This window comes from Panthera pardus, unplaced genomic scaffold, assembly GCF_024362965.1.
Source record: "Panthera pardus isolate Hobbes unplaced genomic scaffold, ASM2436296v1 HiC_scaffold_20, whole genome shotgun sequence".
NCBI lineage: Eukaryota > Metazoa > Chordata > Mammalia > Carnivora > Felidae > Panthera > Panthera pardus.
Window position 1 is genome coordinate 34,641,765 of NW_026526766.1, and position 23,989 is coordinate 34,665,753.

The following is a 23,989-nucleotide window of genomic DNA, read 5'->3' on the forward strand; positions in this document are numbered from 1 at the left end:
GCTCCCATTTACTACTCTTTTCTTGGGAGTTTTGGACTTTAAGGAAGAATAATCTTTGGTAAGTCATTTTTTTTTCTTTTTTTTTTTTCCATTACTGTGCCTGTAGCCACATTAGAAACAGATATTAAACATCTCTTTGTTTTTTTATTGTTTTTGTCATCTAAATGAGGGACCACAAGGCCACAAGAGCAATTATGGGTCAATACCTCAAAAAGGCATCATAAATACCTTGGATAATCATAATGAGTCTAGACATTGCAGACAGCTGTAATGGACCTGGACTTAGGCATTCGTGTATAAGAGCTATACCTCTTGTAGTTGAAGAACCAAGTCCCAAATTGGGAGACCAAAACAGATGGGAAAAACTTTTTTTTTCTTGTGGTTATAGATGTTAGTTTTTAAAGGTTATGGAAGAAGTACTATACCAATCAGAGAATGCTAGAGCACTGCTATGGTTTCAGCTAATGTGGGGGTGGGGTGAGGCTTAGTGTTCCTGCTCAAACAAAATTTTTTAAGTGTCAATTTTAAGTGTAAAACTCATAGATGCAGGGCTTTTGTAGTGGAAGGGGTTGGTGTTGGCACATAGAGAGGGTCTGGAGTCCAAAGCTCAGGAATTCAGCAGTACCTATAGTAACCACTCTAGATTCCATAAGAAAGCTTTTAAAGATTTCTTAAGCCCTTAAAATCTCAACAAACAAAAATTATAAAGTCAGATTTCTTTTCCTATCAAATATATCTGACAGGTGAAGGAACTAAGGTCCAGTGAGAATAAACAACTTGTCTGGTGTCAATATCTAACTATTTATTATGTATTATAGTTTTGGGAACTCTTTTCTGTCTTATTAATTAAATTAGAAAGAAAAACCATCTTTTGCAGTTTATTAAATTTCAGATGTCTAGCACAGGGCCTTTTGTGATAAGTATTCATTGGCAACTGATTTTATGTCATGTCTTAATTCACATCATCAACATGGTTTTACAACCTTTTCAGTACACTGAACTTCACATCAGGGCCTATGTTCTCTCCTGAGTTGATGAACAATTAGTTTTGAAAATAGAACTATAGATTTTTTTAAACTACTAAGCTGATTATTTTTCTCTGTTGTGGAATCAGTGGCCTAATATACTTCTACATGTACATAAAATCTGTATAGAAGTACATTCCATTCATAATTCATATACCAGATGCCATTCTATGCACTGGGTTATAGCAATAAACAAAACTATCAAAACAAAATTTTTTCCCAAAGGTGCTTATATTCTAGTATAAGGAGTCATGCACACACAAATATTAAAGAGAATATATATCAGCTATTGATAAGTACTTGAGAGGGGAAAGTACTTTAGGTCACAGGTATTTTCAATTTTTAAAAGGTTGCTTGGGAAAGCCACACTAGATGGTGACACTTGAGTAAGTTTCTGGACTAGATGAGTGAACCTGTCATGCGGGTATATAAGGGAAGAGCATTCTTGGCAGAAGGAAGAGGAGATGCTCCAGGTTGGAGACCATCTGGAGTGGCAGAGGAACAATGTAGAGTATGGTTGGAACAGAGAGAACAGATAAAGTCACTGAGGTGTGGGAAGGAAAATGAGAATTAAGAGATCAAGGAAAGAAGAGTGAAGGAAGAAAGATTTTACTTACATAGGTCTCCATAGGCTACCATAAGAAATGTAGCTTTATCTTCAGTGAGGTGTGTAGTAGAGGGTTTTGAAATGAGAAGTGATGTCATCTGACTTCAGTTTCAATGGTTCAGTCTACACTGTGAGCAATATCCAATGTGGATGGTACAAAGGCAGAAGCAGAAAGACTAGGTAGAAAGCACTTCCCATAATCCAGAGAAGCTACAATAATCATGATTGCTTAGACTAGAGTAGAAGCAGTGGAGAAAGTAAGAAGTTAAGCTTTAGATTTTGATTGTATAACTCACAGAATTCACTGATGGATTGGATATGAGTGTGTAAGAGAGAAAAAGGAATCAAGGATTATTCCTCAGAAATTTTTGGCCTCAGAAACTTTAAGGATGTAATTACCATATACTGAATTGGGGAACACTGTATAATATATGCTAAAGCTCAGGCAGAGGCTATACCCTCAGCAGAGAGGACAAACAAGGAAACTATTGAATCACAGTTTGTTTATAGTTCTATAGTACAGGGCACTTTCCACTCAACTTAAGATCATATGTCTCTATTAAATGACTGAAGATATTGACTGAGCCCTATGTCCAACAGTGTAATTTAAAACATGACTTTTATATGTGTAAATCTAAATGTGTCATCATTCATTTACAGTTGCTGTTAGCTTTACAAAGACTGAAGAATTTTTTTATACAAGCAAAGAAATAATGTCTTCATATTACTGTGAAAATGGAATTAGTTGCCTAATTCATGAATTTCCTAATTAACAATGATGTTTGTCTGTTTTCTGTCTTTAGCTGAATCAGTTCTGTAAAATTCCATTTATTAAAGTGTAGTACGGCCAATACAAACAAATGGACAACTCACTGTGTTAAAAGAGATTATAATCAAAAACTCTTCATAGACATTTATGTTTTCTCAAAACAAAGATTACAGACTATTAAATGGGCTTAAATAGATAAGCTAGGAAAGGATCAGCCAAGGTTTACCTCTTTCTTTTTGTGATGTTGACCTATAACTTAACCCAGTATCTGTGTAAGTCTCTCAAACAGGCATTTGCAAAAAGGCCTCATTCCAAAATCTATATACCCCTTAGAATGTCTATTTTTTTTAAATCTTTATTCATTTTTGAGAGACAGAGACAGAGCATGAGTGAGGGAGGGGCAGAGAGAAAGGGGGGGACACAGAATCCGAAGCAGGCTCCAGGCTCTGAGCTGCCAGACGCAGGGCTGGAACCCACGAACCGTGAGATCGTGACCTGAGCCAAAGTCGGACACTCAACTGATTGAGCCCCCCAAGTGCTCCCCCTTTAGAATGTCTAAATTGTAGAGACATATAATGCAGGATTCTTAAGGTAATGAATACAACAAAATGTACGCACTTGTTATAATTACAATTAAAAAATTACAATACTAAAATAATTATTTAGATATAAATATAGCATTGATCTGTGAAGATATTAAAATATAATCTGATTTCTTTGAAATAATATTCTGAATAAGATTATGCTAATGAAGTTATCAATATCCCGAGGTTATACTAATTCCTGGGAATAAGCCTATTGAATGAGAATTCAAATAGATACTTTACCTATAGACCAACTATCAAATAATTCATAGGATTAATTTCTGTAGAATAACTAGCAGACAAAAAATTTTATCAAATACAAAAAATTAGATTCCCTGATTGTACAAATGACTTATGGTTTAAATCTCAAGTGTTGGGATTATTTTTTATAACAGGGATTCTTTTTGGTAGGATTTATGAGATGTTTTATTTTCTCTTTGAAAGGTATTGATCTCAAAAGCTGTCTAAATAAACAGCGCTGATCTATCTATTCTTGAATCATTGAGAGTAGGTCACCTGTGGACAGCAAATGATTTTCATTTCCTTGAGGTAGACTTTATTGAAAAGAAAGCAAAAGCAAGAGAAAGCTTAATTTATAATGCCAACTGAAATTACTGAAATTCAGCATTTCAGTATTTATGCTGTGCAGAGCATGAGAAAGCACTAACTTCTGAACTGAAACAAATAGCCTGGTTCTGTTTTAATCAGACAAAAATCCTGTAAAATGAGCCATAAACAGAACAATGAAATAATCCATAAAACATATACATTTCCTCCATGATCACACTAGCTATGTTTCTTATCTGGTAATGATTTTAAGGCATAAAAATATATTATTTAAAATAATGAATTATTAAGGGTATGGAAATATTTGTTTAATGGGAGTAAAGAATAGGTTATGAAAGGGATATTATTTTATTATATGTCTGTTTTTATTTAATATACATATAATGAAAATGTATAGAGCTAAATATATAAAGGTAACACAAATGTCAACAGATCAAGGGGTATAAAGATATTTTCTCTCTTTTTTTTTTTTACTTTTAAGTATTTCTTAAATTATCTCTTGAGTACGTTTTACTAATGATGGGGAAAAAGTTATTACAATTTTAATAAAGACTAGATCCTGAGTTTCTTCAAAAGTGGATTTAATAAATGTCACAATAAATTTTCCCAAGTTCCCTAGCAACATGATCAGTAAATTATCACTTCAAAAATTTGACCAAGGGGCACCTGGGTGGCTCAGTCACTTAAGCATTCGACTCTTGGTTTTGGCTCAGGTCATGATCTTATAGTTTATGTGTTCAAGCCCAGAGTCAGGCTCTAGGCAAGCAGCATGGAGCCTGCTTAGGATCCTCCCTCTCACCCCATTTCTCTGCCCCTTCCCAGCTCACATGAACTTGCTCTCTCCCTCAAAATAAATAAATAAACATTAAAAAAAAATTGACAAGGGGTTGTTGGGTGGCTCAGTCGGCTAAGCATCTGACTTTGATTCAGGTCATGATCTCACAGTTTGTGGGTTTGAGCCCCATTTTGGGCTCTGTGCTGACAGCTCAGAGCCTGGAGCCTGCTTTGGATTCTGTGTCTCCCTCTCTTTCTGCCCCTTCCCTGCTTGTGCTCTGTCTCTCAAAAAATAAATAAAGGTTAAAAAATTAAAAAAAAATTTTTTGACCAAATAAAATAAATCTCAGGATTGCATAATACACTCATCAAACTAAATTTTATGAAAAAATATTTTTTGAAAAAATAAACATCTTTAGGCTATAGAAAATGATTATTTGGCCTACAAATGGACAGACAAATTGATATGACAAATATTACCATGGTGTTATTTTATTTGTATATCTTTATACAAAATTTTATGTTCTGATAAAATGTTCTTTTTTCAAATTTACACAAGGGAAAATCAGAAGGAGTTTATAAAAATCCTAGTGGGGAAAAAGTTAATAATAAGTAAAACAAGTTCTAGTACAGGCAAAAAAAAATATTTCAAGAAACTAGATTTTAATATCTGATAGCAAAAAAGGAAAAAGTTATATACGTATTTTTAGAAATGGAAAAAGATTCCTAAGGGGCAAGAGATGAACGTAGTCATATTTAACATATTACAATATAGATGAAACTTCAAAACATTACGCAAAGTGGAATAAACCAGACACCAAGGATAAATAATACATGAATCCACTTGTATGAGGTAGCTAGAATAGCCATATTCATTGAAGAGAAAGTAAAATGTTGGCTTGTGGGTGCTGGAGAGACAGGGTAACTGGCAGATACTGTTTAATGTGAATGGAATCCAGTTTGAAATGATGAAAAAGTTCTGGAAATGCATAGTGATCCTTGCTGCACAACGTGAACACATTTAATGCCATTGAATTGGTTAAAATAGTAAATTCTGTTATGTATATTGTACTACAATAAAAATAAAATAAATTATCTGTGAGGTTTGAGAAGAGATTCTCCTTGTAAAGGAAGTGATATTAAATCATTTTCATAATGTAATGCACAAGGAAGGCGAAATTGTCCAAGGAAGATCTTATTATTAGATCTTAACATTTTATTACACTGTGATTCTTCCTGATTACATTACATATTTCATTGTTGAAAACTTTTAAATAATCTCTATTTGGTGCACAAACTTAAAAAAAGTCTACATGCAGAGTTCTTTTTCTACTATAACTATATGCCTAAGATATATAAGATTGTGTTCTTCCCAGCAATCAAATGTTTGGACATCACGGTTGCAGGAGCATTCACTGAGGTGTGTGGTGCCTCAGTTTCACCGAGCTGCAAAATTTTACTTCAGATATGGACAACCTCATCTATGACTTCCAGAAACAAGAACTCCCTCCACTAATCAAATTATTTGTTAATTATAATATGTATACAATTATTTCATGAAATGTATTGACTTAAACAGAGTTTAGGACTATGAATTAAATTTCACCTATGAGCCCAAAACCATTACCTCAGTTTAAAAGAAATTTGACAGTATGTATTTAATTACTGATGTACTACTGAAATTGCCATTTAATAGAGAAAAACATTTCCTAAACATTAAAGAGCTTTAAGATATGAAACAGTTTATGTCTTGGAAATGAATCTAGTCTTAAAAGGGAGAAAAACTAATAGTCATGTTCAAAAGCCTTTAATAAGCTTGTAAGGCTGAAATAGAACCCTTTTGGTCTCTCATTATGAAGTAGTATAACATTTTGCTCACAGATTTGGGAATGAAAAAAGAAAGCCAAGTTCCAATGAAACATCACATTATTCATAGAACATAATGTACAGAATATACATTCTTTAGTGTTCAGTAATGATCTCAGCAACTCATCTCAGTAGATACTAAGAATTTTTTTTTAAATAGGCAAAGAGGTACATACTAGGAAGAACCCCATGTGATTTTTTTTAAATCTCAAGCTAAAGGAAGAATTTAGCCAGAAAATTGCACTATGTCCACATGGTTCTTTAATTTCAAAAGAAGGTCAAGTATAAACATGTACAAATCTCATCCAATTATATATTTTTACTGAGTAAAATACTCTAACATACATACAGCAACACTTTATATACACATCTATATGAACACAATGTCTATGTGTATTCACATTAGAAGGTACAAGTGCTATATGACTAATAAAATAGTAATCCTCCATGAAAGAAAAATGGTTCCCTTGCTAGGTTTACCTCGTATCAGAAATGCCACAAATAAAATGTTTTTCTATGATTCTCAACAAATTATTTTCATCAAGCACTCACTTTATATTAAAATGTAAGTATTTGTAACCTAGTACAGATCAGAGAAAATACTAATAGTATTAGCTAATTTGTTGAATACTTACTATGTGCTCCATACTATACATATATTATCTAATTTCAAAATATCACTCCATAATCATGACACCACCCTATTACATTAACATGGAAAAAAAAAAGTTCACAGACATTAAAATGCTTTAGGTTATGTGGCCAGCAGAGCCAGGATTCAATTTCCAGCATTGTATGAGTCCAGAATCTTTGCTATTGACCAATATGCAGGATGTCTTCAGATAATGCCTGCTCATTGATGGGCAGTGACCAAATTAAAGGAACAGATATTAGGGACAGATGAAGTAAAATGTAGGAAAAGGATGAAAGTGAATAAAGTGAGAGGAGTGGCCACAGATGACGGACAGTGGGACAGTGGGATAGCAACTATTAGACACAATTTTCAAAATAATATTTTATTTATTTTATTTTATCTTATTTTATTTTATTTATTTTTTTAACGTTTATTTATTTTTGAGACAGAGAGAGACAGAGCATGAACGGGGGAGGGTCAGAGAGAGAGGGAGACACGGTATCTGAAACAGGCTCTAGGCTCTGAGTGGTCAGCACAGAGCCCGACGTGGGGCTCGAACTCACGGACTGTGAGATCATGACCTGAGCCCGACGCTTAACCGACTGAGCCACCCAGGCGCCTCTCAAAATAATATTTTAATCTTCAACAGTGCACCACACTCATTTGAAATGGGAATGTGCTGAGAAGTTATGCACACTCCTCTAATAGTTTAGTTTGTTCTGAAATTTCCCTGCCAAGTCATCACCAGACTCTGCTTATATATTTCCAGAATCTGGCAATTGCTGTTTTATATTAAAATAATTTTTATGCAGCGCTAATATTTTCCTTTTGTGATTTAGCATGATTCAGATTCTTGTGCTATTGACTAACTCATGTATTTCTGTCATGATTCCCCAACTAGATTATATACTCTCTGAAGACAAGGAAAACACCTTCATTTTCTTCATATTCCCCCAATGACCCAAATCAAATACTTTATACACACCAACTATTTCATAAATATTTGAGATTCTGATTTTATTTCTGAACACAAAATAGTAAAACAGATGGCAGAAAGTTACAAGAATCTAAAGGCTCTTCTCAAACTCGAGTGTGTACCTTGGAGATATACATTTACCATTTTATATCCTTAAAATAAGTTGGATGAAACAATCAAAAAAATACTAAGTCAAGTTAATAAATTTGGGATAAGAAGACCAGAGAACTTAAGTAACTTGTTCTTAATCATCCTGAGTATTTTAAGGAGGCACTGCCATGTTTGAGAATTTATTAATGCCTTACAATATACATTGTTGATGTTGAATGATTTGGCTAAGAAGAAACTGCACATTCAGATATTGACACTTTTTTATACTAACGTTTATATTTATTTTTATGAAGAGGTTATCATAAGCTTTTAGGAAGGACCTTAATGTATTTCTTAGTCAGAATAGGCTAAGTTATGCTGCAGTAACAGTCCTGTCAATTTGTCAAATAAACATTTATTTCTCCTTCATGCTATAATTCCAGAATCAGTCTGCAAGGATGTTTGGCTCACCATGGTCACTCAAGGATCAAGATGGATAGTGTAGCTTCTGCCTTAAATATTGACAGTCATTGTTCCAGAGAGAAACAAGTACTCAGTGGGTTTCCATAACAGCAATTAGATACTTGTCCCCAAAGTGACATTTCACTGCTTACAGTGTATTGGTCAGAACTAACTACAAGATTCCACTCACTCACTACTACGTATAAACTGGCATACTGGATGTATTTGGCAAATAATCATATTATACTATTGGTCACATTTAATTCAAAGCATGAGACACTGTATAAACTTTTTACATATATATGTTTTGCTCATAGACACATAATATGTATTTTACAGATAAAGAACATACATGTCAGTGGTCTACTTGTCCAACATCTTTCATCCAGTCAGCATAGAAAATGTTTGCCAAACTAGGTTTATCTGGGTTTTCTCAATTTTCCATGCTGTCTACTATAAGAATCTGTGTCCTCTTTACCTTGGGTACGAAAATTTTATGTTGGAAGACAATATTTGAATAAAAGACCAGGAATTTCTGTGGGTCAAAGAGTTCTATCCAAAGAGCTCGTTCAGTGTAGAAACATCATATGTGTTTAATTTCAACAACGATTACTTGGTATGTTGAAGCCAAGTCTTTGAGTTCTTGCAGTAAGAATCCACCACATTTCCATTAACTTGTAAAATATTGTCCTTCTAGGGTCTTGACACTTGTAACAACTTTTCTAATTAAGCTCACTCCTAGAAAATAAATAAGTAGATTCCTTGACATTTTAAAATTTATTGCTTTTACACCCTGGTTGTTACTATTTCTTGTAACTTGCAGTTGTAGGTTGTTTGCCAATATTGTGCAATAAAATGAACTCCTTGATCACTAAGTATTATAATTTGGACTTTCTAGTATGATGAATTTTCTCATCACTATTTTTGTCATGCGTCACTATTTTCTTTCAGATTTTTACTAATATTCCTATCTGATGGCTGTTGAAAAAAAAAAAAGGTCTACATTAGATGTGACATTAAAAAATAAAGTCTCTCTAAAACAGTTGTGCATCCTGAAACTCTAAAATAGGATTGAATTATTTACATTATTCTTTTCCCTCAGGTGTTATCTGGGTGTTAGGAATTTTATTTACCTGGTCAAGCCATTTCATAGGTTGAACAAAACACAGGTCTTCCAACATAATGCCATAAAGTAGACATAATATCTACATAAAAAAAAATAATGAATCCACATGTTCAGTCTCCACTTAGCAAGCATCCTCATGTCTGAAAGCCGTTAAAATTGTTTGGCATTTTCATCCATTTTCATCTGGACTCAACACTGTGAAAACAGCCAGGTTTCAGACAAACATCTATTCTCCACAATTTTTCCCTGAGGATATAGATTTTTCTCTCTTTTTCTTTGATCAACAGCCTTCAGACATAATCGCAGAAAGTAAGATAAATGAGAGGAAAGTGAGATAAACAAGAGGAAAGCAAAGCTCTAGACAGTTTTATACAAGTAGCTCAAAATGGTGGTAGATTCCACCTTTGCTTTAAGCCTAACCTGGGTCAATAATCACAGTAAACCAATCCTTTCACACATATTTTCAGAAAAGTGTGTGAAGTAATGTTCCTGGTTCTTTCAGTGAGCACATATTTCATCCACAGGGCTTCTAGCTACTCTGTAGCATGGCCCTGTGTGTGTGTGTGTGTGTGTGTGTGTGTGTGTGTGTGTATACCTCCAGACTTGACAAAATTTAGTGAAAGTGAATATGAATATGGGTAAGGAGAATAACTATTCTCAGTATACTGAGTGAGGGGAAAAGTCACTAATACAGGCATCCTTCTGTGCATTTTATCTACATTCACCTGTTTAAACTACACAACTTTGGAGTGAATGTCACTTCTGATTTCTGTTTCCCATTTGAAGACACAACCTGTAATTAAAGCAAATAGTCCAGAAATACACAGAAAGTAAATGAAGAAGTACAATCCAAACCCATAATTCCAATCCTATGCTCCTTTAAAATATGTGGTCTCATAAAACAATTATGACCACTTACTATGGGTCTCATTTGCATATTTATACATGAATTCGGGCACAGCTATCAAGAGATTTCAGAAACCCAATGTGGCCTTATTTTTGTTATGATAAAAAACTTATGTTAGGAAATATTTTAGACTTAGTCTAAAGAAGTAAAAACAAGCAAGTGCTTATCTACCCAGAGCTTAGATGGGTTGGTCTTACGTAGACCCTTGTTTGTAAACTGAGCCACAAAGATAACTTCCAATGTACATTTGCAATGCCAGGAACCTTCTAGATTTCTCTAATCCTGTCTAAATGACTACTATGAAATCTGTGAGCCTCTGGCAAGCAATTTAGAGGTTCAGGCACCACATGGAGATTTATCACCTAGGGCTGTTGACCTGCTAATCTGCCTCACTTTGAACCAAAGAGGCAAAGACTCCAAATCTCCCTGGCAGATCTAACAATATATTTTAGAAGAGAAGACTCTGGCAAATAAAGCAGACTAAGGAGTGAAGGTATATGTGAAGAAAAAGAATGGTGGTTGCAACAGCCTTACTGGAGGCTTCACAGAGGGTGGTGGTGAGATTCTCTGAGATAATTCAGTCCTCTGAAAATGCTGTTAACCACACTAAAGACTAACAAACATTTCACAGCATTGGTTATAGTAAGAATCTGGGGAAGAGGAGGGGAATGAACTGGAGTAAAATGCATTTGAAATAGCAAAGCATTAGAAAAAGAAAGAAATCTTGCCTGATTTCCCCAAAATTGAAACTTTTATATGCAAAAAAAATCATACAAATATTATGATTAACATTTCCGTGTTAATTTCTTTTTTTTAATGTTTATTTATTTTTGAGAGAGAGAGAGAGAGAGAGAGAGAGAGAGAGAGACATAGTGTGAGTTGGGGAGGGGTAGAGAGAGAGACACAGAATCTGAAGCAGGTTCCTGGCTCTGAGCTGTCAGCACAGAACCCGATGCAAGGATTGAACCCACAAACTGTGAGATCATGACCTAAGCTGAAGTTGGACGCTTAACCAACTGAGCCACCCAGGCACCCCTGTGTTAATTTCTTAATTATCTCCTCTGAATGCAAAAATAAAACAAAATAGAGCAAAACCTGAAAAAAAAACCACAAAGGCAGAAGTAGGTTATAGGTCTGAAGCTTGGTGAACAGTTGGCTTTTAGGAATATTTTGAAATAATAAGACACTTAAAAGCTGCCTCTGGCTTCTAAGATTTCCTTTATCTAAAGGAGAAAAGAAAACCTCTTCATGTAAAATATACAGGTTGGGGATTCCAGGAATTTGTGTCTCAATAGAGCTAAACTGAGAACTCACAGAAGACATCCTGTCTGTGCACTTGTTCAACCCAAGAGGCACAGACGACTTTGGGTGTGAATGCAGGTGTGAAGGATGATTGGGAATTTGTTCTTTTCTTTGTACTAGCCAGCATGGCAAAAGATGAGGCTTACATTTGAATGAGTTTGGTGGAACAGTAAATGGAACATGATTTTTCAGCCTCCACTGTTCTAATGCTGTCAGTACATGTTTTTATGAAATCTAGTAAAGACCTAGAATAATGAAGTAAATGTTTTATCCTTTTAAAGATTGATTCTTTTAATAATTCAAGTTGGATTATCATATTTGTTTAGGCAATGTCCACTAAGCAATTGGGAGAATAGTCCAGACCTAGTACGTCTCATTTTGATGAGCATGTATTATTTTTTCCTCTAGATTTTAATTAAATAATGAAATTAAAATTATTAAGGAGAGTTCATCTTTCCTCCTTTTTTACCCAGTGTAAAAAAATTTCTGAAGATATTACATATCTGTTTTAAATAGTTGAACATAAAATTTATTGTCTATGCTGGACAACTTTGAGATTATTTTGAAACTGAAAGTACATGTTATTATTAATAATTATCTATATACGTTAATAATAATTCTGGGAAAACAGACATGAATTGGGACTTTTCAGATAAACTAGGATGTATAGCTATCTTAGTTTTAAGCATCAATTAGGTAATAAAGAAAGTGATAATAAAGGATTCCAAAGCTTCATTGCAAAACTAGTTTTCAATCTCAGGCTTGTTCTCATTTATAGGTGTATAAAGAAACATGATTCAAAATAGTGCATTTTATCAGGAAAGGCTTAAATATGCCAGGATAAAACTGCCATAAGAGGGAAAAAATGAAATGTTTTTATTCCTGTAATTATAGGTATTAGACCAAGAAATTGTGTAGCATGTACATACTAATTCATTTCTTCATTTCTCCAGGTTAATCTCTGAGATACTCAGAAATAATAATTTAAAAACATGCTTTCTGAGATAATGAGTATAAAGGAATGCAATAATATTTCCATTATTGGGGAAAAATATTTCAAAGTAGGAGCCTTAATCAAGATCATTATGGAGAGTTAGTATTGAACAATAAATCACAGTGTATAAAAAATATATATACATGTAAAGTTTGTAATGTGATTCCATAGGATTCTTAATGACTTCAGGCAAGTAACTTCAACATTTTATGCCTTTGTTTTCTCACTTATGAAGTGTATATAATAGTTCTTCCATTACAAGTTTTGTGAAGATTAAATTATATAATACATGTAAAGCATGCAAAATAGGGATGATACATAGTAAGTATAATGGTAGCAATTGCTTTTATTCAGTTCCCCAAAATAATAAAACTCTGATTACAGTTTCTAATAATTTTTCTTCAATTGTAATAACTTTTGTTTCCACCTCCTTTTGTTTGTCTCATGTAAAATTACATTTAGTAACCATTGACAAACTCCTTAATATAACTTTATGGGTATTAATGTTGTAAAGAAATAATTTGTGTTATACTAACATGTAATCATTCTAATAACAGCTAAGTAAGGAATCTTTGGATAAGAAATCTGGAATATTCATTTACTTGTGTGCATCCTTCATTTGATTGTTTCATTCATTCCTGCTAGTTAGTTACTGAACATTTACTCTTTTGGGGATATAGCAGGAACATCCCATTCAAAGTCACCGCCTTCTTATGGCTTATATAGATTATAGTTGGAAAGGCTGGACGAATAAACACATTTATAATAAGCATGGTGAATAAGTGCCCTGGAGGCAAAAGAAGATAAATTAAGTGGGATAAAAAGAAGCAGAGGTGGGAGAAAGAGCAGTGTGATAAATTCACATTTGAACAGAAACTTGAGGGTCCCAAGGGGAAGCCACAGGCTATAGTACTGGAAAAGCATTCTGAACAGGGAAAGCAAGTTCAAAAGACCTCAGGCCTGAGATTGCTTAGCAGATTCCAGGGAGAGAAAGGAAGCCAGATTACAGAGGGAGGGTGAAATCTGATTACAGACCACCAGGTGAAAGAGGAAGTCAGATCATGGGTAACCTTGAAAGCCACTCTAAGAATTTGGCTTTCCTTCTGAATAAGATTAAGGAGACTTTTTTTTTTTTTTTGGGGGGGGGGGATTTGAGCAAAAATCAAGCAGAATTAGGTTTACATACAGATGCTTAGAGTTTTGCTTTTAATATGGTTATCAAAAGACATAGGAGAACAAATCCCTGGGCCCCCTGAAGCACTAGCCCACTACCAGTCAAGGAAGATTTTGTACCAAATTTCCCCAGGCTCTGTAACCAGTCTGATACTGTCCTAGAGTCTTCAGAGGACAGATTTAAATATAAGCAAGAGGGTGAAGGGGAAGAAAAGAGGAAAGGCTTTGAGTTTGCATGGATACAAGAAGATGATGGGTAAAGGAGAGAAGCAAGAGATGAGCTAATTCCTGTAGGGTCTCATTACAGCTTCCTGGATCATCACAGCTGCCTCAAAGGAGAGACTCAAGGAAAGTCAATAGTGCATCTAGTAAGGGTCATAGCCACAGTCTTACCAAGAACTGAGTTTCTTGCCTTGCCATGCAGTTACTGTGTGCCCCGGGGAGAGTCATCTATGCCTCACTTTCCTCATCTATAAAACATGGTAAATTTGCCTTACAGACTAGTTGTGAAGGGTAGGTGCCTGATATATAATATGCAAATATAAGTGTGTGTTATTCTTTTTGATAACAAAATGACGTTTGTAATAAGATACTATTGACTGAGAGATGATATTTATCAAAATATCTTGAAAATAAGATGTCAGAGGTACCATTAAGTTAAGGGTTACTTTAAGGACAAATAAAAGACTACATTAAATAACTAATTGATTTTTTATTTATTTTTTTATTTTTTTAAATATTAAAAAAATTATATTTATTTCTGAGACAGAGAGAGATAGAGCATGAGTGGGGGAGGGACAGAGAGAGAAGGAGACACAGAATCAGAAGCAGGGTCCAGGCTCTGAGCTGTCAGCACAGAGCCCGACGTGGGGCTCGAACTCACAAACCACAAGATCATGACCTGAGCCAAAGTCGGTTGCTCAACCGACTGAGCCACCCAGGCACCCCATTAATTGATTTTTAAATCCATCTACTTTTCAGATATGTTACAATGTTATTGATATAAGGAAAGATTTCATCCATAAAATGACAGTAATATGATTACTGAAAAGTTTTAAACTGAAAAAAGTATTTTTGGGCTAATATGTAAAACATGAGATCCAATAGGTAAGACTATTTCTGCCATAAAATTACCTTAAATTAGAAACCACTAATTATGTATGCACATGCCAAAATATGACTGCTTTAGCAAGTGATGAATTTGCATATACAATGACTTTAATCAAAGGTACCTATTTGATTGTGTAATTATCTCATTTACAAATACAAAATTTGAATTTTGTACATATGAATCCTCATTTGTACATGCACCAAATTATTTTGTTGGTACAACTTAGAAATCCCTATTTGATATATTAGGGCATTAGTTCTCTTCCATTTTCTCTTCCAGCAACATGGATTCAGTTTTTATTGACTCTTAAAACAGAACTCCCTGAAATAACATGAAAAATGGATCCTGCTTCCTGTCATGACAGAGGAAACTACACTTCCATTTTGTGCCAAGGAAAAGCAGAAACGAACAAACAAAAACAAACCAAACAAAAAAAACACATGTTTTCTCACACACACTTTTTTTCCTTTCTGCCTTCTTGTTTGGAAGTTATTTCAAAATTTAAAGAAGACTTTGGTTCACAGGGAGAACTCTTGAGTGGTGATCATATTGAGTTCACTCAATTTTCCACATTGTTAGTCCCTAAATGATGGGAGTAAGCTGTTGATCTCTAATACTCTTAAGCAATAGAGAAAATTTAGAGCTGGTAAAAAGTACCAAATTTATAGTCCTAGAGACAGATGTTCTCTGTGGAGCTCCTAGAGGGGAAAAAAAAAAAAGAGCCTGAAAAGCAGTGAGGCAAGACTCTTTATATTATTAAGGCTATTGGACAATCTAGATTCTCCTAGGTCTTAAGTAAGGGTTGTATGGTACAGACTGGGAAAACTGATCACCACAATGATAAAGTTCTGGATAAGCATGGCATTTGTTTTCTATCTAACTCATTTTGATAGGCCCATTGAGGCACAAGGCTATTAAAAATCCTGTTATTCACAAACTCACATTAAGATAGATCTCCATACAGAGAAAGACAGATACCGTATGTTTTCACTCTTATGTGGATCCTGAGAAACTTAACAGAAACCCATGGAGGAGGGGAAGGAAAAAAAAAAAAAAAAGAGGTTAGAGTGGGAGAGAGCCAAAGCATAAGAGACTCTTAAAAACTGAGAACAAACTGAGGGTTGATGGGGGGTGGGAGGGCGGGGAGTGTGGGTGATGGGTATTGAGGAGGGCACCTTTTGGGATGAGCACTGGGTGTTGTATGGAAACCAATTTGACAATAAATTTCATATATTGAAAAAAAAAAAGATAGATCTCCACATTTTAGATGTGTCATTGGGAAATGTAGGAGCCTTTTGCCTTCTGAATCTTTCAGACCCTGTCTGTATGCTTTGGGGCTCAATCTTGAGGATTCAACTAAGATGCAATTTGGTAATCTAAGTAGACACAATATCATTGTTGACCCTTTTGTTGTTCACCTGCATGCAGATGTGCACTTATGAAAAAAGAATCTTACATTAGGGAAAGAGTAGAAATCCAGTGTGTCAATATTCACAACTTTGTTAACTATGCCTTGTCTGTATTTGGTAATCAGACTATAGAGAGATCCTTCCAAACCTCTGAATTCTTGAACTTTGAAGCTTCAAAAGAACCTCAGTATTGAATCTTCTATAATTAATTTCCTCTTGAGTACTTAGATGTACTCATCATTGTTGGAATAAGGTCAGGTCAAGTCTGCCTATGATGTCTCTTAAACAACACTATGTGGTATGTTTCCTTCCAGTGTTACTTTTAATATCTCCAGGGAAGGAATATACTGTAGTAATTAAAAGCACGACGGCTCTTGGGGTTAGCCATACCTGGTATAGGAGACTGAACCATGCCTCTAGGTATTTTTGTCTTTGTTTCGTTCCTTCCTACATTGAGTCTGGGCTTGACCATGTGGTTTATATTGACCAATGGGACTTTAGCAAGTATGTTGCGAGGTGAGGCACTTGTAGTGGGGCTTGTCCTTTGGAACACTCCTTGGAAATAAGCTGCATGTTATGTGCAAGTCTAACTTATTCTGCTAGAGAGAAAGATTATGTGGAGGGCCTCTGGCAGATGATTTATCATGTAGTTAGAGAGGCCACTTGGAAAACTGAGAACTTCATTAATACCCTAGTTGAATGTAGTCACATAAGTGGCCCCAGAAAACAGGGAAAGCAGAATAGCTCCCCCTGTAACAATCGTGAGGAATAACAAATGGCTATTTTACATCAATGAGATTTAGGGAAGTTTATACATAATAAGAGATAATTGATGCATGACTCCATTACTTATTTAGTTATGTGACATGGGTGAGATATTTAAACTTCCTAATCCCTTATTTGCCAGCTCTATATTATGGGCAATAACTGTACTACTTCATAGGATTGTTAAATGGATTAAATAAAATAATAATATAAGAAGTTTAGCGCATAACATCTGAGCTACAGTAAGTGCATAATGAATGGTAGTTTTTACCATCAATTTCATCATCTCAAACATTGCCATAATTATGACAATCATCCCCCCTACTAACACCAATGCCAATACCAACACCACTAAAACTGCCCCCCCAACACCTTCCTGATAACTGGTGTTTTCATGATGCTCTGTCTATTGCAATGGGGAAATCAATCTCTTTCAACTAAGACATTTTTTAAGTCATACATACACACAAAACATTTTTCATTATAGTCAATTATGATGTAAGTAATGAAAATAACTCATTTAGATATCCTTTCATATTATTTCATTGGATTAGTAAAGAGATAAAGCGATTTGCTAAGGTCACTCAGAAAGCAAATGGAATGATCACATTTGAAGCTCATGTCTTCTTGCCATGAATTCTAAGTTCTTTTATAAAATTCTGGCTCTTCTAAAAATAAGAGCCTATATCTCCCATGAGATAGGAATCTTCATAAAGGCACATATTTTGTTGTGCTTACTGATCCATTCCTAGCACTTGGTGTATAGAAGCTGCTCCAGAAACATTTGTTGAATATGTGTATTAATTCACAGTTGGTAGTTTAGTAGAGCATGGGCTCAAAAGCCAAAAAGTTTGAGTTTGAATCCCAGTTCTACCACTTATCAGCTATGTGAGTTTAGGCAATTTAACATTCTGTTTCCCAGTTTCCCTACATGTAAAGACAATAGCAAAAGTATACATTATCTGGGATTGTTTTAAAGAATATGAAGCACTCAGAATAGTGCCTAACAAAACAGTAAGCACCATCTAACTTAACTATTATTGTTATTTTGCTGTTATATTGGACCTCTATTAACATATGGAATTGTACATATAAAATATTAAAGAAGAGGTATATGCCATATATCACAAGAAGGCCAGGAAAAAAGGTAGTGTATAGTCTAAAACAATGGCTTCTAAGCTCCATTCTTGCTTAAAATATTTTTTATATGAGTATAGTTGACACACAATTTTACATTAGTTTCAGGTGTAGAAGATAGTGATTCAACTTCTCTATAGTTATGCTCTGGGACTCAAATTCAAACTTTTTGGCTTTTGAGCCCATGCTCACAAGTGTTGCTACCATTTGTCATCATACAATGCTCTTACAAAATCGCTGACTATAGTCAATGACTATGCTGTGCCTTTTATTTCCGTGACTTATTTATTCCAGAACTGGACACCTGTATCTTCCACTCCCCTTCACTCATTTTGCCTATCCCCACCTCCCTTTCCTCTGGAAACCACTAGCTTGTTATCTGAATTGATAGGTCTGGCTCTGCTTTTTTTGTTTATTCATTTGTTTTGTTTTTTAGATTCCACATAGTAGTAAAATCATAAGGTATTTGTCTTTCTCAGTCTGAATTATTACCATAATACCCACTAGGTCCATCTATATTGTCCCAAATGGCAAGATATCATCCTTTTCCATGGCTCTGCAATATTCCATTATGTATATGTATGTATACATGTGTGTGTACATATATACATGCACATATACACTTACATACACACATATACCACATCTCCCCATCTCTTTGTCTATCAGTGGACACTTAGGTTGCTTCTACATTGTGGCTATTATAAATAATGCTGCAATAAATGTAGGGGTGCATATATCTTTTCAACTTATTTTTTTTGTTTTCTTTAGGTTAATACCCAGTAGTGGAATTATTGGATTATATAGTATTTCTGTTTTTATCATTTTGAGGAAACTTCATATTGTTTTCCACAGTGACTGCACCAATTTATATTCCCCCCAATAGTGTAGAAGGATTCCTTTTTCTCCACATCCTCACCAACGCTTGTTATTTTTTGTTTTCTTGATTTTAGTCTTTGTGACAGGTGTGAGATGATATCTCATTATAGTTTTGATTTGCATTCCCCTGATGATTAGTGATGTTGAGTATCTTTTTATGTGTCTATTGGCCATCTGTGAAGTCTTCTCTGAAAAAAATGGCTGTTTAGGTACATTTTTAATCATATTTTACTTATGTATTTATGAATTTATTTGTTTATTTATTGGTGTTGATCTGCATCACTTCTTTATATATCTTGGATATTAACTCCCTATTGGGTATATCATTTGCAAATACATTTTCTTATTTATCAGGTTGTCTTTTGTTTTGTTTTGTCTTTTGCTTTCCTTCACTGCGCAAAAGCTTTTTATTTTGATATAGTTTGAATTGTTTATGTTTACTTCTGTTTTCCTTGCCTTTGGAGACATATCTAGAAACATATTGCTAAGGTTGATGTCTATTAATGCCTATGTTCTCTTCTAAGATTGTTAGTTTCAGTTCTCACGTTTAGTCTTGAATTCATTTTGAGTTTAATTTTGTGTATGGTATAAGAAAGTGGTCCAGTTTCATTCTTTTGTATGTAGTTGTCCAGTTTTCCCAGCACCATTTATTAAAGAGACTTTTTCCCTTTGCATATTCTTGCCTCATTTGTCATAGACTAACTGACCATATGAGTGTGGGTAAACCCCACTCTGGGCTCTCTATTCTGTTCCACTGATCTGTGTGTCTATTTTTGTGCCAGCACCATACTATTTTGATTACTCCAGCTTTGTAGTATATCTTAAAACCTGGAATTGTGAAACCACTAGTTTTTTTGTTTTATCTAAAGATTGCTTTGGCTTTTGTGGTATTTTGTTCCATACAAATTTTAGAATTATTTGTTCCAGTTCTGTGAAAAATGCTGTTGGCATTTTTACAGGGATTATATTGAATCTATCGACTGCTTTGGGTAGTATGGACATTCTGACAATGTTAATTTCTAAGCTTCATTCTTGATTACATCACCTGGAATGATTATTAAAATTCAGATTCCTGCCAATTCTGCCCCTCTTTCTTGATCCTCTATATTTGTAACAATTGTACCAAAGAATAGTATTTGTACATTCAGTTTAAAAAGCACTAAAATGAAATGAATTATAATACTGCAAATTCAGGCATCATATTATTTCATGAGATTAGATATTTTGGAATGCAGGAATTTTTCCATTGCCTTTCAAATTCAATCATGTGGGGAACTGAATATTCTACACAAATCTACACGATGTGCCATTTTTGGATGTCCTTTTTCTCCTTTCTACCCTTTCCTTCACTCCCTTCATCTTTGGAAAAAAGGTAACTACTCCCAAGTAATACTGACCCTCCTGGGACATGTGGAAAAACTTATGGGGACTGGTAGGCCTCTATTACCTAAACTGTAGTCCATGGAGCAGTAAAATCAATATCACTTGGGAATTTGCAAAAAAATGTCAAGCCCTAATATATGACACTGCTTCTCAACTCCAGTTGCTCCTGGACTCACCAGCAAGCTGGAGCATCATGCTAAGCTCCACCCAGAAAGACTGAATTAACTGGTCTGGGTGGGGCCCAGGTATTAACTAATTTTTTTTCAATACCCCAGGTGATTCTGACATGCCATTTGGGTGAAGAAACACTCATTTAGAGGAAAAGTTTGAGCAGAAAGCTTCAGACTGATTTTAGAATTTCTACTTCCATGGTCTTCTCCAGCCTCCTAGGGGAATCCAGCTTCCAGAAAAGCCTTCACATTTCCTTCTAAGACTGGACAACTAAGGCCTCTTAGCTTCATTATATACTGTTACTGACTCATCCAACCTAGTCAGACTTCTATCCTGCCTTCCTGATAATCTCCTTGAAATCTGAATAAGTTAACAATTAGACTGGATAACACTGATTAATGTCAATGGTAAAATGATACAAAAACAATGACATCCTACTATATTTTGAAGGCAAAAGTCAAGTACTTTCAAGCACACCAATAATCATATTTACTTATGTTATGTTTAGATCTCTCTAACCCCCCAACCACTATTGATTTTTATATTTTTACTATTGCAAGGTGATGATAGGATAGCCTTTGCATAGACTGTACTATTAAAAAAATACATTTATTTTCTGTAAAATTTTATCTCATACACTTTAAAATTATTTAACTAAACCAGATTGACTTTTTCTGACCCTTCACAGTTTACCCTGAAATAATCAGTTAATTAAAGGGGAAAGCAGAACTGGGGAGCTGGCAAGAACCAGTTTTTTGTTGCTTTCTTTCTTTCTTTCTTTTTCCCTTTTGAAAGCATACTATTGCAGCAGATATTTCATTATGATCATTAATATTATTTCCCACAACATTTAATACCTGTTTCACTCCCCAACATAAAATGTTACCCAATAGAAGTCCACAAAAGGAGCCACAAACAAGCATGTTCCTAACAAAAACAGAAAACTGTCCTTTGATTTCTGCTGCCCAGTATGCTGATTCAACTAAAACAAAGTCATATTTAGTCAGTTATGAGACTGGAAAAATGAAAATCAGTCTGTGTGTACATCATGACCATGGTCATTAACACCTCTATGAAATAAGAGGGAAAAGAGAGAAACATCTGCTTTTATATACATCTGCATATATATATATATATATATATATATATATATATATATATGGCCTTTGGTGGTATGAACATTTGGGTGTTTTCTCAGAGTCATCTCTGGGCAAACATATGGTACGCATTTAATGGAAAACGTTTGGACAATAATGCCCCTCCTATACTCCTGGTGTACATGTACAGGATACTTTCTGATTTCCAGTCTTGGCTTAATTCAGAAGTAAAAAGGGAGAGGTTAAATCCCTGGAAAAAAATATAGCTGACCTCAGGGCATGCTTGACTTTCAGTCTATGTAAGTGTTCATGTTTTTGCAGATTTCATAGGCAACATAAATCCTTTTGAAGATCAGAAAGAAAAACATTCTACACAGATTTGAGAAGAGAAAAACCAACTTACCAGTGTTGTTCAGTTAATTGACAGGCACCATCATCTGAAACAACAAAAATATATTTTGATATTGCAATATAAAAACTACCGAAGACTTTTAAGTCATCTTCAAACACATATTGTGCATTTATCTACAGAAGCAAAATTAAATAAGCTATAAAGATACATAATCTGATCTCAATTATTTAATTATTTCATATGAAAGTGTTTTATCCTCACCACTTTAGATCCAAATTAGATAGCTGGTTGTCTTTGAAATTTTTTTGTATATGCATGCTGGCAAATGTATGTTTTGCAACCATATTTTATTCTGATGTTCAAGTTTAAAAGTACAGAGAATCCTGTATAATACAGTCCTTGTCCTGGCATGAACATAATCATGAAATCTTATCCTAATACACAGCTCTGATGATACTATATAAATCACCTTGCTGCGATAAAAAAATTCACTCTGTTGTTTGTACAAGAAAAGCTGAAATATTTAGCAGAGTGTTCAGCAGCTTCAGTCAGCTGCTCCTGTTCTACCATTCTAAGACTCTGCCACTAATTCTCTCGTGAGTCCTGATTCTACCTCTCAAGTTTATCTCCTACTATTTTCCCCTGTGCCCTGTACTCAGGTTATGTCTTAAACACATGCTTTTTTTTAAAAACAATATTTTGGTTCACCACTTTCTCTCCACCTCCATATTCTTTCTACCCATTTTTTTAGGGCCACCTCAGCTAACATCTCAATGAAGCTTGTCTTGACACCCAGTGAAGGAATTACTCTTCTTTTTCTATATGTTTCCAACATATTTTGTACGTCTACTATAGTACTCAACAGATGGTCTCTTGTATTATAGATGGTTGTTTATGCCCTGACCATGTTCATTTTTGCCTACCCAGAAGACTCCCTGTTATGTCTTTGACATGGGAGATATCCAGAAGATGATTCATAAGATAAATGGAACAATTTATTTAATATAAAGGTAACATGTTGTGTACATTTTTTTCATGTTCATCTGTTATCCTTTGAAAGCATTATTGCATTGCACCTGTTTATGGTAATAACACTTGCATTTTAAAGAAATAGTAATCTCCATTACGAATGAAACCTTCAGTCTCATGAAAAAATAAAATTAAACAATGAAATTAAAGAAAATTTCTTCTATTAATAAATGGCTTTTTAAGCAAGTTCTTTAAGATATTTTTTGCATTGTTTAAAAATCTTTTATTTTTTTTCCAGGCTTGAATTTTGTGGAAAGGTGATAATACTTTCTGGCCCTCTATTAGCACAGCATATGTTTGAAATTAGTGTTTTGAGGAACAGTGACAGATTTGCCTGGAGCCATTAAATGATCACCCCATCAACAAGACTGAAATTAGTAGCATCATCTTACAAAAGGGAATCTATATTTTTATAGAGAATAAAATGATAACATTGCCTTGTTTGTAATTTTGTACACTTGACCAGGTTAACTATGTGAGAGCAGAATCTGCTTATATAAAGTATGCAAATGCATTACACACTTACACAATGTCTTATCCTTCATTATCCTTCGGGGCCCACAATTACTTCAGGTTTCAAAAAGTTAAACAATTCTGTTCAATTATTCATATCAATTTTTCCCCGGATGATTATGAATTGGCTATCACTTCATCCATATTATTAAGTGCTTTTTGTTTTCATGTAATATGTTAAATATCAAGAAAAAGAATTCTTGAATAACAAAATTTTATATTGATTTAAAGATTTATATGAATATTTAAAACAATAGCAATGTTTCTTAATTTACATGTTCATCTGT

The 23,989-nt window shown here is 34.3% G+C and overlaps 1 protein-coding gene across 26 annotated transcripts in view; it reads right to left on the reverse strand.

Annotated features, from left to right (window-relative positions):
* PTPRD (protein tyrosine phosphatase receptor type D) overlaps window positions 1-23,989 on the reverse strand; it is a 1,374,111-nt gene that overhangs the window by 988,977 nt on the left and 361,145 nt on the right. For all 26 annotated transcript variants that reach the window (XM_053907924.1, XM_053907923.1, XM_053907918.1 and 23 more), the window contains exon 4: window positions 22,212-22,245. The gene's annotated coding sequence lies outside the window, so the exon portion shown is untranslated. The remainder of the gene's footprint in view (window positions 1-22,211; window positions 22,246-23,989) is intronic.